Genomic DNA, 18,861 nt, shown 5'->3' with positions numbered 1-18,861 from the left:
GAATTATTGCCATGGTTACCACATAACCATAGTATTATTGTCATGGGTTACCACATAACCACATTATTATTGTCATGGTTACCACATAAGCATAATATTATTGTCATGGATTACCACATGACCACAGTATTATTGTCATGGTTACCACATAACCATAGTATTATTGCAATGGTTACCACATAACCACATTATTATTGACATGGTTACCACATAACCACAATATTATTGTCATGGGTTACCACATCACCACAGTATTATTGTCATGGTTACCACATAACCACCTTATTATTGTCATGGTTACCACATAACCACAGTATTATTGTCATGGTTACCACCTAACCACAGTATTATTGTCATGGTTAACCATAACCACAGTATTATTGTCATGTGTTACCACATAACCATAGTATTATTGCAATGGTTACCACATAACCACATTATTATTGACATGGTTACCACATAACCACAGTATTATTGTCATGGGTTACCACATCACCACAGTATTATTGTCATGGTCGAGGAGATATGGTTCAAACCGCATTCTCCTTTCTCAGTTCGGTCTGTGACAATGCCATGAAATCTTTTTTTTCTTTGTAAAATTAAATGTTGTGGTCCTCTGTCCTCTTAGGACCGCAAGCATCTGTCTCTCTTCCTCCTTGTATGACAAGCCAGGATATCTGGTTGCAGTCCACTCCTGAGGTAGTCCTCTTGATTTCTGTTAGTAGCCAGAGGTCTTAGCCCCTTCTACTGAGAGGATGGGTCCATGAAGATGCTGTATGTGTGGTCAGCTCCCTTAGCACTCTGAGAGGATACAGCTATCAGCCCCCTCTGGTCCTAACCGTGTTAATGGATACTGATTCAGGAAGTGCTGTTATTGATTGGAGATGGTTTCATGGTTATTAATAGCCCAGAGGAGATTCTAATGGGACTTTTACATTCTGGGGTTGGTTTATTCATGGCACTCTCATTTGATCCATAATGAACCTCTTCCTGTCTGTCGGTCTGTCTCTGTCTGTTTCTCCGTCAGTCTGTCTGTCTGTCTTTCCATCTGTCTGTCAGCCTCCCATCCATCCATTGTTTCTGTGCTCAAATACTGTTTCTGTCGGTCAATGGTGTCACCCCATATTCTGCCAGCAAGCTGAGGCTGAGGAACAATGCTCTGATCAGGCAGCTAATTAATGTCTCTTGCAATGGCAAATAATTAATAAACAATTTTTCCCCCTATTAAAAATGGGCTTTTAAATAACCTTTTCTGCTCTGCAGTTGCAGTGCATTAAGGTTTAGCGCAGGCATGCACCTTATCTGATCTGTGTTTCCTCAGAGACCAGGTTGGCCTAGAGCACGGCCCCAGGCACAGATCCAGTGGTACCGTACACTGCTGTGTGTTACTCCCTACTGGTTAGGTCTTCTAGCTGCCTGCGATAGCCTACTGCCCTGCAATTCCCTGCTGCCCAAAAGACAACTGTAGCCAGAGGCTCCTTCATTTCACACCCAGGAATCTAATCTCCTCTCACTGCCCACCCACGCATCCTACTGCCTCAGATAACATTCTACCTCAACTCTTTGTAGTTCATTTGGTAGAGCATGGCGCTTGTAAAGCCAGGGTAGTGGGTTCAATTCCCAACACCACCATACAGTGAGGGAAAAAAGTATTTGATCCCCTGCTGATTATGTACGTTTGCCCACTGACAAAGACATGATCAGTCTATAATTTTAATGGTAGGTTTATTTGAACAGTGAGAGACAGAATAACAACAACAAAATCCAGAAAAACGCATGTCAAAAATGTAATAAATTGATTTGCAATTTAATGAGAGAAATAAGTATTTGACCCCTCTGCAAAACATGATTTAGTACTTGGTGGCAAAACCCTTGTTGGCAATCACAGAGGTCAGATGTTTCTTGTAGTTGGCCACCAGGTTTGCACACATCTCAGGAGGGATTTTGTCCCACTCCTCTTTGCAGATTTTCTCCAAGTTATTAAGTTTTCGAGGCTGATGTTTGGCAACTCGAACCTTCAGCTCCCTCCACAGATTTTCTATGGGATTAAGGTCTGGAGACTGGCTAGGCCACTCTAGGACCTTAATGTGCTTCTTCTTGAGCCACTCCTTTGTTGCCTTGGCCCTGTGTTTTGGGTCATTGTCATGCTGGAATACCCATCCACGACCCATTTTCAATGCCCTGGCTGAGGGAAGGACGTTCTCACCCCGTCCATCATCCATTTGATGCGGTGAAGTTGTCCCTTAGCAGAAAAACACCCCTAAAGCATAATGTTTCCACCTCCATGTTTGACGGTGGGGATGGTGTTCTTGGGATCATAGGCAGCATTCCTCGTCCTCCAAACACGGCGAGTTGAGTTGATGCCAAAGAGCTTGATTTTGGTCTCATCTGACCACAACACTTTCACCCAGTTCTCCTCTGAATCATTCAGATCTTCATTGGCAAACTTCAGACGGGTCTGTATATGTGCTTTCTTGAGCAGGGGGACCTTGCGGGCACTGCAGGATTTCAGTCCTTCACAGCGTAGTGTGTTACCAATTGTTTTCTTGGTGACTATGGTCCCAGCTGCCTTGAGATCATTGACAAGATCCTCCCGTGTAGTTCTGGGCTGATTCCTCACCGTTCTCATGATTATTGCAACTCCACGAGGTGAGATCTTGCGTGGAGCCCCAGGCCGAGGGAGATTGACAGTTCTTCGTGTTTCTTCCATTTGCGAATAATCGCACCAACTGTTGTCACCTTCTCACCAAGCTGCTTGGCGATGGTCTTGTAGCCCATTCCAGCCTTGTGTAGGTCTACAATCTTGTCCCTGACATCCCTGGAGAGCTCTTTGGTCTTGGCCATGGTGGAGAGTTTGGAATCTGATTGATTGATTGCTTCTGTGGACAGGTGTCTTTTATACAGGTAACAAACTGAGATTAGGAGCACTCCCTTTAAGAGTATGCTCCTAATCTCAGCTCGTTACCTGTATAAAAGACACCTGGGAGCCAGAAATCTTTCTGATTGAGAGGGGGTCAAATACTTATTTCCCTCATTAAAATGCAAATCATTTATAACATTTTTGACATGCGTTTTTCTGAATTTTTTTGTTGTTATTCTGTCTCTCACTGTTCAAATAAACCTATCATTAAAATTATAGACTGATCATTTCTTTGTCAGTGGGCAAACGTACAAAATCAGCCGGGGATCAAATACTTTTTTCCCTCACTGTATGTAAAATGTATGCACACATGACTGTAAGTAACTTTGGATAAAAGCGTCTGCTAAATGGCATACTCTATTTACATTTACATTACATTTACGTAATTTAGCAGACACTCTTATCCAGAGCGACTTACAAATTGGTGCATTCACCCTATAGCCAGTGGGATAACCACTTTACACATTTTTTTTTTTTTTTTTTTTAGGGGGGTAGAAGGGATTACTTTATCTTATCCCAGGTATTCCTTAAAGAGGTGGGGTTTCAAATGTCTCCGGAAGGTGGTGAGTGACTCCGCTGTCCTGGCGTCGTGAGGGAGCTTGTTCCACCATTGGGGTGCCAGAGCAGCGAACAGTTTTGACTGTTTTGACTGCAACTGCTCAATGGATGATGTGTTTCCATTGTCTCTGCTCTTTATTTGTCCTGGGTTATTTACTGGGATGGTTGAAAACAGCAATGAATAAAATAGAATAGAAAATAAAATAACCTTCTGGAGAAATTGGTGTTCAAACAGCTAAATGTTTTGCCAACTGTATTTTAGAAAAATTCCAATCTGGTTTCAGTGCCCACCACAGCACAGAGACAGACTTAGTTAAAGTGGTAAATGATCTTAGAGCCAACACAGATGCCAAACAGCTCTCTGTCCTTACACTCTTAGATTGAAGTGCTGCATTCGACACTGTTGACCATGATGTCCTTCTGGACAGACTGGAGAGGTGGGTTGGCCTCTGTTGACCATGATGTCCTTCTGGACAGACTGGAGAGGTGGGTTGGCCTCTGTTGACCATGATGTCCTTCTGGACAGACTGGAGAGGTGGGTTGGCCTCTACGGTCCAGTTCTAAATTGGTTTAGGACCTATTTAACCGGTTGAGAGTTTTTTGTCACCCTTAGTGAACATAACTAAAAGAAAATACATATCACATGTGGTGTTCCACAAGGTTTGATTTTGGGTCCGGTACTGTTTAGTTTATATACAGTATGTTACCCCTTGGCAGTATTAACAGAAAGCACAGCATTGATTTTCACTGCTATGCAGACGATACACAATTTTACCTTTCTGTGTCACCAGAGGATTTTAGCTACACGGATACATTTTTAGACTGTATTAGTGATATAAGTACTTGGATGGCTCACAACTTCCTCCAGCTAAATCAAGACAAGACCGAGGTACTTATTGTTGGAGCCAATGCACAGAGAGAGAATCTTAGGTGTTATTTTAGATTCTGAACTAAATTTCGAATCACCCATTAAGAATGTGAACAAAATAGGTTTTTACCACCTGAGCAACATTGTCAAGGTGCCGCCGTTTCTCTCTCAGGCTGATACAGAGAGACTCATCCATGCTTTTATTACAAGCAAGTTTGACTAATGTAATGCTCTCATGTCTGGTCTACCCAAGAAAACCATTGGTCAACTGCAAAACATACAGAATATTGCAACACGGGTACTGACCAAGACCAGACGGAGAGCACACACTACACCGGTTTTAAGATCTCGGCACTGGCTGCCTGTGAGTTTTAGAATTCATTTTAAGATTCTTCTATTGGTTTTTAAATCAATCCACGACTGTGCACCTCAATATATGTCAAACATGTTTTAAGTTATGTACCCAGTAGGTCCCTCAGGTCCTCTGGTACTGGCCTTTTAGCTACCCCAAAGCCTAGGCATGGAGAGGCAGCCTTTAGTTACTATGCCCCCAGCCTCTGGAATAGCCTGCCAGAGAACCTGAGTGGGGCCGAAACTGTGGACATATTTAAAAGGGATCTTAAAACACATATTTTTATCTTTGCTTTTCCTTAGGGTGCTTTTTAGTTGTTAAGTTTTTATAGTTTTTTATAGTTTTTTGTCCTCTTATGTTTGTTGTGTAGTAAATATTTCAGTTTTCATTTTCATAGTTTTTTATTAGTTTTTTCTGTAAAGCACATTGCGTTGCATTCCATGTCTGAAATGTTCTGTATAAATAAAGCTTGATTTGATTTGATGGAAATGTTCCTGTGAGTGCGTCATGATGACCTATCATTAAAACACCATTACTATGTTATGATCAGCTATTACGTGTAGGATTATTATTGTCTCTCCCTCTTTTCTAGCTGTATCTGGTCTCTTCTTCTCTTCTAGCTGTATCTGGTCTCTTCTAGCTGTATCTGGTCTCTTCTTCTCTTCTAGCAGTATCTGGTCTCTTCCTCTCTTCTAGCTGTATCTGGTCTCTTCCTCTCTTCTAGCTGTATCTGATCTCTTCCACTCTTCTAGCTGTATCTGGTCTCTTCCTCTCTTCTAGCTGTATCTGGTCTCTTCCTGGTCTCTTCTAGGTGTATCTGGTCTCTTCTAGCTGTATCTGGTCTCTTCCTCTCTTCTAGCTGTATCTGGTCTCTTCCTCTCTTCTAGCTGTATCTGGTCTCTTCCACTCTTCTAGCTGTATCTGGTCTCTTCCTCTCTTTTAGCTGTATCTGGTCTCTTCCTGGTCTCTTCTAGCTGTATCTGGTCTCATCTTCTCTTCGAGCTGTATTTGGTCTCTTCTTCTCTTCTAGCTGTATCTGGTCTCTTCCTGGTCTCTTCTAGCTGTATCTGGTCTCTTCTTCTCTTCTAGCTGTATCTGGTCTCTTCCTCTCTTCTAGCTGTATCTGGTCTCATCTTCTCTTCTAGCTGTATCTGGTCTCATCTTCTCTTCTAGCTGCATCTGGTCTCATCTTCTCTTCTAGCTCTATCTGGTCTCTTCCTCTCTTCTAGCTGTATCTGGTCTCTTCCTCTCTTCTAGCTGTATCTGGTCTCTTCCTCTCTTCTAGCTGTATCTGGTCTCTTCCTCTCTTCTAGCTCTATCTGGTCTCTTCCTCTCTTCTAGCTGTATCTGGTCTCTTCCTCTCTTCTAGCTGTATCTGGTCTCTTCCTCTCTTCTAGCTGTATCTGGTATCTTCCTCTCTTCTAGCTGTATCTGGTCTCTTCCTCTCTTCTAGCTGTATCTGGTCTCTTCCTCTCTTCTAGCTGTATCTGGTATCTTCCTCTCTTCTAGCTGTATCTGGTCTCTTCCTCTCTTCTAGCTGTATCTGGTCTCTTCCTCTCTTCTAGCTGTATCTGGTCTCTTCCTCTCTTCTAGCTGTATCTGGTCTCTTCCTCTCTTCTAGCTGTATCTGGTCTCTTCCTCTCTTCTAGCTGTATCTGGTCTCTTCCTGGTCTCTTCTAGCTGTATCTGGTCTCTTCTCTCTTCTAGCTGTATCTGGTCTCTTCCTCTCTTCTAGCTGTATCTGGTCTCTTCCTCTCTTCTAGCTGTATCTGGTATCTTCCTCTCTTCTAGCTGTATCTGGTCTCTTCTTCTATTCTAGCTGTATCTGGTCTCTTCATCTCTTCTAGCTGTATCTGGTCTCTTCCTCTCTTCTAGCTGTATCTGGTCTCTTCTTCTCTTCTAGCTGTATCTGGTCTCTTCCTCTCTTCTAGCTGTATCTGGTCTCTTCCTCTCTTCTAGCTGTATCTGGTCTCTGCTTCTCTTCTAGCTGTATCTGGACTCTTCCGCTCTTCTAGTTGTATCTGGTCTCTTCCTCTCTTCTAGCTGTATGTGGTCTCTTCCTCTCTTCTAGCTGTATCTGGTCTCTTCCTCTCTTCTAGCTGTATCTGGTCTCTTCCTCTCTTCTAGCTGTATCTGGTCTCTTCCTCTCTTCTAGCTGTATCTGGTCTCTTCCTCTCTTCTAGCTGTTTCTGGTCTCTTCCTCTCTTCTAGCTGTATCTGGTCTCTTCTTCTCTTCTAGCTGTATCTGGTCTCTTCCTCTCTTCTAGCTGTATCTGGTCTCTTCTTCTCTTCTAACTGTATCTGGTCTCTTCCTCTTTTCTAGCTGTATCTGGTCTCTTCCTGGTCTCTTCTAGCTGTATCTGGTCTCTTCCTCTCTTCTAGCTGTATCTGGTCTCTTCTTCTCTTCTAGCTGTATCTGGTCTCTTCCTGGTCTCTTCTAGCTGTATCTGGTCTCTTCCTGGTCTCTTCTAGCTGTATCTGGTCTCATCTTCTCTTCTAGCTGTATCTGGTCTCTTCCTCTCTTCTAGCTGTATCTGGTCTCTTCCTGGTCTCTTCTAGCTGTATCTGGTCTCTTCTCTCTTCTAGCTGTATCTGGTCTCTTCCTCTCTTCTAGCTGTATCTGGTCTCTTCCTCTCTTCTAGCTGTATCTGGTATCTTCCTCTCTTCTAGCTGTATCTGGTCTCTTCCTCTCTTCTAGCTGTATCTGGTCTCTTCCTCTCTTCTAGCTGTATCTGGTCTCTTCCTCTCTTCTAGCTGTATCTTGTCTCTTCCTCTCTTCTAGCGGTATCTGGTCTCTTCCTCTCTTCTAGCTGTATCTGGTCTCTTTTTCTCTTCTAGCTGTATCTGGTCTCTTCTTCTCTTCTAGCTGTATCTGGTCTCATCTTCTCTTCTAGCTGTATCTGGTCTCTTCCTCTCTTCTAGCTGTATCTGGTCTCTTCCTGGTCTCTTCTAGCTGTATCTGGTCTCTTCTCTCTTCTAGCTGTATCTGGTCTCTTCCTCTCTTCTAGCTGTATCTGGTCTCTTCCTCTCTTCTAGCTGTATCTGGTATCTTCCTCTCTTCTAGCTGTATCTGGTCTCTTCTTCTATTCTAGCTGTATCTGGTCTCTTCATCTCTTCTAGCTGTATCTGGTCTCTTCCTCTCTTCTAGCTGTATCTGGTCTCTTCTTCTCTTCTAGCTGTATCTGGTCTCTTCCTCTCTTCTAGCTGTATCTGGTCTCTTCCTCTCTTCTAGCTGTATCTGGTCTCTTCTTCTCTTCTAGCTGTATATGGACTCTTCCTCTCTTCTAGTTGTATCTGGTCTCTTCCTCTCTTCTAGCTGTATCTGGTCTCTTCCTCTCTTCTAGCTGTATCTGGTCTCTTCCTCTCTTCTAGCTGTATCTGGTCTCTTCCTCTCTTCTAGCTGTATCTGGTCTCTTCCTCTCTTCTAGCTGTTTCTGGTCTCTTCCTCTCTTCTAGCTGTATCTGGTCTCTTCTTCTCTTCTAGCTGTAGTTGGTCTCTTCCTCTCTTCTAGCTGTATCTGGTCGCATCTTCTCTTCTAACTGTATCTGGTCTCTTCCTCTCTTCTAGCTGTATCTGATCTCTTCCTCTCTTCTAGCTGTATCTGGTCTCTTCCTGGTCTCTTCTAGCTGTATCTGGTCTCTTCCTCTCTTCTAGCTGTATCTGGTCTCTTCTTCTCTTCTAGCTGTATCTGGTCTCTTCCTGGTCTCTTCTAGCTGTATCTGGTCTCTTCCTGGTCTCTTCTAGCTGTATCTGGTCTCTTCCTCTCTTCTAGCTGTATCTGGTCTCTTCTTCTCTTCTAGCTGTATCTGGTCTCTTCCTGGTCTCTTCTAGCTGTATCTGGTCTCTTCCTGGTCTCTTCTAGCTGTATCTGGTCTCTTCTTCTCTTCTAGCTGTATTTGGTCTCATCTTCTCTTCGAGCTGTATTTGGTCTCTTCTTCTCTTCTAGCTGTATCTGGTCTCTTCCTGGTCTCTTCTAGCTGTATCTGGTCTCTTCTTCTCTTCAAGCTGTATCTGGTCTCATCTTCTCTTCTAGCTGTATCTGGTCTCTTCTTCTCTTCTAGCTGTATCTGGTCTCATCTTCTCTTCTAGCTGCATCTGGTCTCATCTTCTAGCTGTATCTGGTCTCTTCCTCTCTTCTAGCTGTATCTGGTCTCTTCCTCTCTTCTAGCTGTATCTGGTCTCTTCCTCTCTTCTAGCTGTATCTGGTCTCTTCCTCTCTTCTAGCTGTATCTTGTCTCTTCCTCTCTTCTAGCGGTATCTGGTCTCTTCCTCTCTTCTAGCTGTATCTGGTCTCTTCCTGGTCTCTTCTAGCTGTATCTGGTCTCTTCCTGGTCTCTTCTAGCTGTATCTGGTCTCTTCCTCTCTTCTAGCTGTATCTGGTCTCTTCTTCTCTTCTAGCTGTATCTGGTCTCTTCCTAGTCTCTTCTAGCTGTATCTGGTCTCTTCCTGGTCTCTTCTAGCTGTATCTGGTCTCTTCCTGGTCTCTTCTAGCTGTATCTGGTCTCTTCCTGGTCTCTTCTAGCTGTATCTGGTCTCTTCCTCTCTTCTAGCTGTCTGGTCTCTTCCTGCTGTATCTGGTCCTCCCTCTCTTCTAGCTGTATCTGGTCTCTTCCTCTCTTCTAGCTGTATCTTGTCTCTTCCTCTCTTCTAGCTGTATCTGGTCTCTTCCTCTCTTCTAGCTGTATCTGGTCTCTTTTTCTCTTCTAGCTGTATCTGGTCTCTTCTTCTCTTCTAGCTGTATCTGGTCTCATCTTCTCTTCTAGCTGTATCTGGTCTCTTCCTCTCTTCTAGCTGTATCTGGTCTCTTCCTGGTCTCTTCTAGCTGTGTCTGGTCTCTTCTCTCTTCTAGCTGTATCTGGTCTCTTCCTCTCTTCTAGCTGTATCTGGTCTCTTCTCTCTTCTAGCTTTATCTGGTATCTTCCTCTCTTCTAGCTGTATCTGGTCTCTTCTTCTATTCTAGCTGTATCTGGTCTCTTCATCTCTTCTAGCTGTATCTGGTCTCTTCCTCTCTTCTAGCTGTATCTGGTCTCTTCTTCTCTTCTAGCTGTATCTGGTCTCTTCCTCTCTTCTAGCTGTATCTGGTCTCTTCTTCTCTTCTAGCTGTATCTGGTCTCTTCCTCTCTTCTAGCTGTATATGGACTCTTCCTCTCTTCTAGTTGTATCTGGTCTCTTCCTCTCTTCTAGCTGTATCTGGTCTCTTCCTCTCTTCTAGCTGTATCTGGTCTCTTCCTCTCTTCTAGCTGTATCTGGTCTCTTCCTCTCTTCTAGCTGTATCTGGTCTCTTCTTCCTCTCTTCTAGCTGTTTCTGGTCTCTTCCTCTCTTCTAGCTGTATCTGGTCTCTTCTTCTCTTCTAGCTGTAGTTGGTCTCTTCCTCTCTTCTAGCTGTATCTGGTCGCATCTTCTCTTCTAACTGTATCTGGTCTCTTCCTCTCTTCTAGCTATATCTGATCTCTTCCTCTCTTCTAGCTGTATCTGGTCTCTTCCTGGTCTCTTCTCAGCTGTATCTGGTCTCTTCTTCTCTTCTAGCTGTATCTGGTCTCTTCCCTTCTCTTCTAGCTGTATCTGGTCTCTTCCTGGTCTCTTCTAGCTGTATCTGGTCTCTTCCTCGCTCTTCTAGCTGTATCTGGTCTCTTCTTCTCTTCTAGCTGTATCTGGTCTCTTCCTGGTCTCTTCTAGCTGTATCTGGTCTCTTCCTGGTCTCTTCTAGCTGTATCTGGTCTCTTCTTCTCTCTTCTAGCTGTATTTGGTCTCATCTTCTCTTCGAGCTGTATTTGGTCTCTTCTTCTCTTCTAGCTGTATCTGGTCTCTTCCTGGTCTCTTCTAGCTGTATCTGGTCTCTTCTTCTCTTCAAGCTGTATCTGGTCTCATCTTCTCTTCTAGCTGTATCTGGTCTCTTCTTCTCTTCTAGCTGTATCTGGTCTCATCTTCTCTTCTAGCTGCATCTGGTCTCATCTTCTAGCTGTATCTGGTCTCTTCCTCTCTTCTAGCTGTATCTGGTCTCTTCCTCTCTTCTAGCTGTATCTGGTCTCTTCCTCTCTTCTAGCTGTATCTGGTCTCTTCCTCTCTTCTAGCTGTATCTTGTCTCTTCCTCTCTTCTAGCGTATCTGGTCTCTTCCTCTCTTCTAGCTGTATCTGGTCTCTTCCTGGTCTCTTCTGCTGTATCTGGTCTCTTCCTGGTCTCTTCTAGCTGTATCTGGTCTCTTCCTCTCTTCTAGCTGTATCTGGTCTCTTCTTCTCTTCTAGCTGTATCTGGTCTCTTCCTAGTCTCTTCTAGCTGTATCTGGTCTCTTCCTGGTCTCTTCTAGCTGTATCTGGTCTCTTCTTCTCTTCTAGCTGTATTTGGTCTCATCTTCTCTTCGAGCTGTATTTGGTCTCTTCTTCTCTTCTAGCTGTATCTGGTCTCTTCCTGGTCTCTTCTAGCTGTATCTGGTCTCTTCTTCTCTTCTAGCTGTATCTGGTCTCATCTTCTCTTCTAGCTGTATCTGGTCTCTTCTTCTCTTCTAGCTGTATCTGGTCTCATCTTCTCTTCTAGCTGCATCTGGTCTCATCTTCTAGCTGTATCTGGTCTCTTCCTCTCTTCTAGCTGTATCTGGTCTCTTCCTCTCTTCCTAGCTGTATCTGGTCTCTTCCTCTCTTCCTAGCTGTATCTGGTCTCTTCCTCTCTTCTAGCTGTATCTTGTCTCTTCCTCTCTTCTGCGGTATCGGTCTCTTCCTCTCTTCTAGCTGTATCTGTTCTCTTTTTTCTCTTCTAGCTGTATCTGGTCTCTTCTTCTCTTCTAGCTGTATCTGGTCTCATCTTCTCTTCTAGCTGTATCTGGTGTCTTCCTCTCTTCTAGCTGTATCTGGTCTCTTCCTGGTCTCTTCTAGCTGTATCTGGTCTCTTCCTCTCTTCTAGCTGTATCTGGTCTCTTCCTCTCTTCTAGCTGTATCTGGTCTCTTCCTCTCTTCTAGCTGTATCTGGTATCTTCCTCTCTTCTAGCTGTATCTGGTCTCTTCTTCTATTCTAGCTGTATCTGGTCTCTTCATCTCTTCTAGCTGTATCTGGTCTCTTCCTCTCTTCTAGCTGTATCTGGTCTCTTCTTCTCTTCTAGCTGTATCTGGTCTCTTCCTCTCTTCTAGCTGTATCTGGTCTCTTCCTCTCTTCTAGCTGTATCTGGTCTCTTCTTCTCTTCTAGCTGTATATGGACTCTTCCTCTCTTCTAGTTGTATCTGGTCTCTTCTCTCTCTTCTAGCTGTATCTGGTCTCTTCCTCTCTTCTAGCTGTATCTGGTCTCTTCCTCTCTTCTAGCTGTATCTGGTCTCTTCCTCTCTTCTAGCTGTATCTGGTCTCTTCCTCTCTTCTAGCTGTTTCTGGTCTCTTCCTCTCTTCTAGCTGTATCTGGTCTCTTCTTCTCTTCTAGCTGTAGTTGGTCTCTTCCTCTCTTCTAGCTGTATCTGGTCTCATCTTCTCTTCTAACTGTATCTGGTCTCTTCCTCTCTTCTAGCTGTATCTGGTCTCTTCCTCTCTTCTAGCTGTATCTGGTCTCTTCCTGGTCTCTTCTAGCTGTATCTGGTCTCTTCCTCTCTTCTAGCTGTATCTGGTCTCTTCTTCTCTTCTAGCTGTATCTGGTCTCTTCCTGGTCTCTTCTAGCTGTATCTGGTCTCTTCCTGGTCTCTTCTAGCTGTATCTGGTCTCTTCTTCTCTTCTAACTGTATCTGGTCTCATCTTCTCTTTGAGCTGTATTTGGTCTCTTCTTCTCTTCTAGCTGTATCTGGTCTCTTCCTGGTCTCTTCTAGCTGTATCTGGTCTCTTCTTCCCTTCTAGCTGTAGTCTGGTCTCATCTTCTATCTTCTAGCTGTATCTGGTCTCTTCTTCTCTTCTAGCTGTATCTGGTCTCATCTTCTCTTCTAGCTGCATCTGGTCTCATCTTCTCTTCTAGCTGTATCTGGTCTCTTCCTCTCTTCTAGCTGTATCTGGTCTCTTCCTCTCTTCTAGCTGTATCTGGTCTCTTCCTCTCTTCTAACTGTATCTGGTCTCTTCCTCTCTTCTAGCTGTATCTGGTCTCTTCCTCTCTTCTAGCTGTATCTGGTCTCTTCCTCTCTTCTAGCTATATCTGGTCTCTTTTTCTCTTCTAGCTGTATCTGGTCTCTTCCTCTCTTCTAGCTGTATCTGGTCTCATCTTCTCTTCTAGCTGTATCTGGTCTCTTCCTCTCTTCTAGCTGTATCTGGTCTCTTCCTGGTCTCTTCTAGCTGTATCTGGTCTCTTCTCTCTTCTAGCTGTATCTGGTCTCTTCCTCTCTTCTAGCTGTATCTGGTCTCTTCCTCTCTTCTAGCTGTATCTGGTATCTTCCTCTCTTCTAGCTGTATCTGGTCTCTCTTCTTCTATTCTAGCTGTATCTGGTCTCTTCATCTCTTCCTAGCTGTATCTGAATCTCTTCCTCTCTTCTAGCTGTATCTGGTCTCTTCTTCTCTTCTAGCTGTATCTGGTCTCTTCCTCTCTTCTAGCTGTATCTGGTCTCTTCCTCTCTTCTAGCTGTATCTGGTCTCTTCCTGGTCTCTTCTAGCTGTATCTGGTCTCTTCTCTCTTCTAGCTGTATCTGGTCTCTTCCTCTCTTCTAGCTGTATCTGGTCTCTTCCTCTCTTCTAGCTGTATCTGGTATCTTCCTCTCTTCTAGCTGTATCTGGTCTCTTCTTCGATTCTAGCTGTATCTGGTCTCTTCATCTCTTCTAGCTGTATCTGGTCTCTTCCTCTCTTCTAGCTGTATCTGGTCTCTTCTTCTCTTCTAGCTGTATCTGGTCTCTTCCTCTCTTCTAGCTGTATCTGGTCTCTTCCTCTCTTCTAGCTGTATCTGGTCTCTTCTTCTCTTCTAGCTGTATATGGACTCTTCATCTCTTCTAGTTGTATCTGGTCTCTTCCTCTCTTCTAGCTGTATCTGGTATCTTCATCTCTTCTAGCTGTATCTGGTCTCTTCTTCTCTTCTAGCTGTATCTGGTATCTTCCTCTCTTCTAGCTGTATCTGGTCTCTTCCTCTCTTCTAGCTGTTTCTGGTCTCTTCCTCTCTTCTAGCTGTATCTGGTCTCTTCTTCTCTTCTAGCTGTATCTGGTCTCTTCCTCTCTTCTAGCTGTATCTGGTCTCATCTTCTCTTCTAACTGTATCTGGTCTCTTCCTCTCTTCTAGCTGTATCTGGTCTCTTCCTCTCTTCTAGCTGTATCTGGTCTCTTCCTGGTCTCTTCTAGCTGTATCTGGTCTCTTCCTCTCTTCTAGCTGTATCTGGTCTCTTCTTCTCTTCTAGCTGTATCTGGTCTCTTCCTGGTCTCTTCTAGCTGTATCTGGTCTCTTCCTGGTCTCTTCTAGCTGTATCTGGTCTCTTCTTCTCTTCTAGCTGTATCTGGTCTCATCTTCTCTTCGAGCTGTATTTGGTCTCTTCTTCTCTTCTAGCTGTATCTGGTCTCTTCCTGGTCTCTTCTAGCTGTATCTGGTCTCTTCTTCCCTTCTAGCTGTATCTGGTCTCATCTTCTCTTCTAGCTGTATCTGGTCTCTTCTTCTCTTCTAGCTGTATCTGGTCTCATCGTCTCTTCTAGCTGCATCTGGTCTCATCTTCTCTTCTAGCTGTATCTGGTCTCTTCCTCTCTTCTAGCTGTATCTGGTCTCTTCCTCTCTTCTAGCTGTATCTGGTCTCTTCCTCTCTTCTAGCTGTATCTGGTCTCTTCCTCTCTTCTAGCTGTATCTGGTCTCTTCCTCTCTTCTAGCTGTATCTGGTCTCTTCCTCTCTTCAGCTTTATCTGGTCTCTTTTTTCTCTTCTAGCTGTATCTGGTCTCTTCCTCTCTTCTAGCTGTATCTGGTCTCATCTTCTCTTCTAGCTGTATCTGGTCTCTTCCTCTCTTCTAGCTGTATCTGGTCTCTTCCTGGTCTCTTCTAGCTTTATCTGGTCTCTTCTCTCTTCTAGCTGTATCTGGTCTCTTCCTCTCTTCTAGCTGTATCTGGTCTCTTCCTCTCTTCTAGCTGTATCTGGTCTCTCCCTCTCTTCTAGCGGTATCTGGTCTCTTCCTCTCTTCTAGCTGTATCTGGTCTCTTCCTCTCTTCTAGCTGTATCTGGTCTCTTCTTCTCTTCTAGCTGTATCTGGTCTCTTCCTCTCTTCTAGCTGTATCTGGTCTCTTCTTCTCTTCTAGCTGTATCTGGTCTCTTCCTCTCTTCTAGCTGTATCTGGTCTCTTCCTGGTCTCTTCTAGCTGTATCTGGTCTCTTCCTCTCTTCTAGCTGTATCTGGTCTCTCCCTCTCTTCTAGCTGTATCTGGTCTCTTCCTCTCTTCTAGCTGTATCTGGTCTCTTCCTGGTCTCTTCTAGCTGTATCTGGTCTCTTCCTCTCTTCTAGCTGTATCTGGTCTCTTCCACTCTTCTAGCTGTATCTGGTCTCTTCCTGGTCTCTTCTAGCTGTATCTGGTCTCTTCCTGGTCTGTTCTAGCTGTATCTGGTCTCTTCTTCTCTTCTAGCTGTATCTGGTCACATCTTCTCTTCTAGCTGTATCTGGTCTCTTCTTCTCTTCTAGCTGTATCTGGTCACATCTTCTCTTCTAGCTGCATCTGGTCTCTTCCTCTCTTCTAGCTGTATCTGGTCTCTCCTCTCTTCTAGCTGTATCTGGTCTCTTCCTCTCTTCTAGCTGTATCTGGTCTCTTCCTCTCTTCTAGCTGTATCTGGTCTCTTCCTCTCTTCTAGCTGTATCTGGTCTCTTCCTCTCTTCTAGCTGTATCTGGTCTCTTCCTCTCTTCTAGCTGTATCTGGTCTCTTTTTCTCTTCTAGCTGTATCTGGTCTCTTCCTCTCTTCTAGCTGTATCTGGTCTCTTTATCTCTTCTAGCTGTATCTGGTCTCTTTCTGGTCTCTTCTAGCTGTATCTGGTCTCTTCATCTATTCTAGTTGTATCTGGTCTCTTCCTCTCTTCTAGCTGTATCTGGTCTCTTCCTCTCTTCTAGCTGTATCTGGTCTCTTCCACTCTTCTAGCTGTATCTGGTCTCTTCCTCTCTTCTAGCTGTATCTGGTCTCTTCTTCTCTTCTAGCTGTATCTGGTCTCTTCATCTCTTCTAGCTGTATCTGGTCTCTTCCTCTCTTCTAGCTGTATCTGGTCTCTTCTTCTCTTCTAGCTGTATCTGGTCTCTTCCTCTCTTCTAGCTGTATCATGTCTCTTCTTCTCTTCTAGCTGTATCTGGTCTATTCTTCTCTTCTAGCTGTATCTGGTCTATTCTTCTCTTCTAGCTGTATCTGGTCTCTTCCTCTCTTCTAGCTGTATCTGGTCTCTTCCTCTCTTCGAGCTGTATCTGGTCTCTTCCTCTCTTCTAGCTGTATCTGGTCTCTTCCTCTCTTCTAGCTGTATCTGGTCTATTCTTCTCTTCTAGCTGTATCTGGTCTCTTCCTCTCTTCTAGCTGCATCTGGTCTCTTCCTCTCTTCTAGCTGTATCTGGTCTCTTCCTCTCTTCTAGCTGTATCATGTCTCTTCCTCCCTTCTAGCTGTATCTGGTCTCTTCTTCTCTTCTAGCTGTATATTGTCTCTTCCTCTCTTCTAGCTGTATCTGGTCTCTTCCTCTCTTCTAGCTGTATCTGGTCTCTTCCTCTCTTCTAGCTGTATCTGGTCTCTTCCTCTCTTCGAGTTGTATCTGGTCTCTCCCTCTCTTCTAGCTGTATCTGGAGGGAGGAAAGGAGAGAGGAGAGAGAGAACACGACCTGCAGCTATTTTTAGCAGGCCTTGGCCGGCGGACAGAGCTAAAACAGGTCTATATATAGCGAGTGACTGGCGGCTGCAGGTTGGGGAGGGCTGGGTAAAAGAGTCATGGAGACAGGCAGGATGACTCTTCCCTGGGTCCTGGGTCCTGGGTCCTGGGTCCTTGGTCCAGGGTCTTGGGTCCTGGGTCTTGGGTCCTGGGTCCTGGGTCCTGGGTCCATTGTCCTGGGTCCTGGGTCCATGGTCCTCGGTCCTGGGTCCTGGCCTCGAACACTTCCTCTGGTGTTGGGTTTCTGATGTCACTGCTGCTGTAATGGCCACCAGTCAGCCTAGACAACACAATGCAATACAATGCAATGGAAAACAACACAATGCGACACCATTTTAGGATGGCTGCGAGTGCAAACAAGAACATCAATATGATCCTGACAATTTGCTCTGATTCAACACTTTGTTGGGATCACTACTGAGTGAAGGGACAATACAGAGGAGATTTGAACCCTTTACAAAGTTGTCTTATTTAGGGGGGGGCAACTGAACTTACTCATGATCTGTTACAATTCTGGACTTAGTTTCTGCACAGGTTCCTTTGTTGACATACAAACGGTTGCTAAGCCTGGTTTGTTATGATTCAGCCTGCTGCTTGACTCAGAGACCATAAGGGACCGTTTGGGGTTTTGTTGCTGGTTTTTATAACCATGACACCCTGCTGCCGTAATGCAGGTCTCAGCCACGCTGCTGGTTTTAGTCAGCTGGTGCGATCATCTGTTGTTTCAGGTGTTACATAGTGAGCTCAGGAGTGGACAGCTGCACACTTGCCCAGTTAAATTAAATCAACGCTCAGACGTCACTGGGCTGCAGTTGGAGTCTCTCCTAAAGCATTGATATCTGCTCAGAGGGACAGCCCCATCTGGATGATTTACAACATGGAAAGAGTTTATGGTATCATTGAATCATTCCAGCAGGGAGCTACGACTATTAGACTACTTGTGATCACATGTTCCAATGGTATTCTAAACGGTTGATAAATGCAATGTTGCTGCATTGTATAAGCAGAATTCCCATTGATCATAATGATAAGGAACAGAACAGAACAGTAGTAGCAGTAATGAAAGCCTTTCCAGGATCTGCAGCAGAAGCCTACTCTACAGATAAAGACACATTAATTATTCAGCAGTGTGTGTGTGTTTGTGTGTGTGTGTGTGTGTGTGTGTGTGTTTGTGTGTGTGTGTGTGTGTGTGTGTGTGTGTGTGTGTGTGTGTGTGTGTGTGTGTGTGTGTGTGTGTGTGTGTGTGTGTGTGTGTGTGTGTGTGTGTGTGTGTGTGTGTGTGTGTGTGTGTGTGTGTGTGTGTGTGTGTGTGTGTGTGTGTGTGTGTGTTTGTGTGTGTGTGTGTGTGTGTGTATGTTCATGTGCAATGGAAATGCCATTGCTGAATATCAAATATCAAACACCCTAACCCTTTCTACATGTGCTCCAAAGGTCTTGTCCTAACCCTAACCCTTTCTACATGTGCTCCAAAGGTCTTGTCGTTTTGCACTATCACATATTGATCATTTATTAATTAGTTATTTTGGAAAAAGAGAAAATAGTTCCTTGCTTTTTCTGACCTGCTCTTTACTTTCTCCCAAATCTATTTGAATTTCAACTATGACTAGATATTGACTGAAATAAATAATTTATGTAAAGTTAAAGGTGCAATATGCAGAAATCGTTTCGCCATTTCCTGGTTGCTAAAATTCTAATAGTTAGCCTAATTTCAGTTTATGTGACAAAACAAGCTGTCACGGTTAACTAAGCCAGAACCCAGAAGCAGACCAGGACAAGGTACGTTGAGGCAAAGGTGAGTGTTTATTAATAGATTCCAGTGAGGCTGAATAATCCAGGGAACAGAGCGGTGGCGTGGATTGGTTTGAGGGTGCGGTGGTTGGTCGATACTGGCTCGGCGGCCGCGACCATCAGGCAGAGGTTGGGTGAAGGTTCGGGTGAGAGACTGCAGACAGAACAAAGCAGTCCATTTACAGCTAGTCAAGTACAAAACAACAAGGCAACACTATTGGCTCAAGACTGTCGCAGACAAACTATACTGTTCATGTGCGATCGGCAGGGAACTGGATGTTGGGCCAGAAACTAAGAAGGGTGATGATCAGGACCGAATTTGCAGGTGCTGATGGGATACCGGAGTCTGTGGCGGAAAACGGCGCTCGGGCGTTCCAACCCTCGAAACTGGAATTCACAACAGGAACACTGGTCACCAGACAAGGACCCACTCAGACAGCCGGGATCGTTACAGTACCCCCTCCGGCGACGCCACCCGGGAGGCGGCGGACTCCCGGGCGCCAGGATGGGCGGTGAAGTCACTGATGAGGTCGCATCTGGGACCTGTCGCCGGCCCCGGGTCAACTCCTCTCTTCAGGGCCCTTGCCTCCCACTTGCATGGGTTCAGAATCGGGGAAGAGGGACCTCTCC

Source organism: Coregonus clupeaformis, chromosome 30 (genome assembly GCF_020615455.1).
Source record: "Coregonus clupeaformis isolate EN_2021a chromosome 30, ASM2061545v1, whole genome shotgun sequence".
NCBI lineage: Eukaryota > Metazoa > Chordata > Actinopteri > Salmoniformes > Salmonidae > Coregonus > Coregonus clupeaformis.
The sequence above is the reverse complement of the archived record's forward strand: the minus strand, read 5'-3'. Positions refer to the sequence as shown.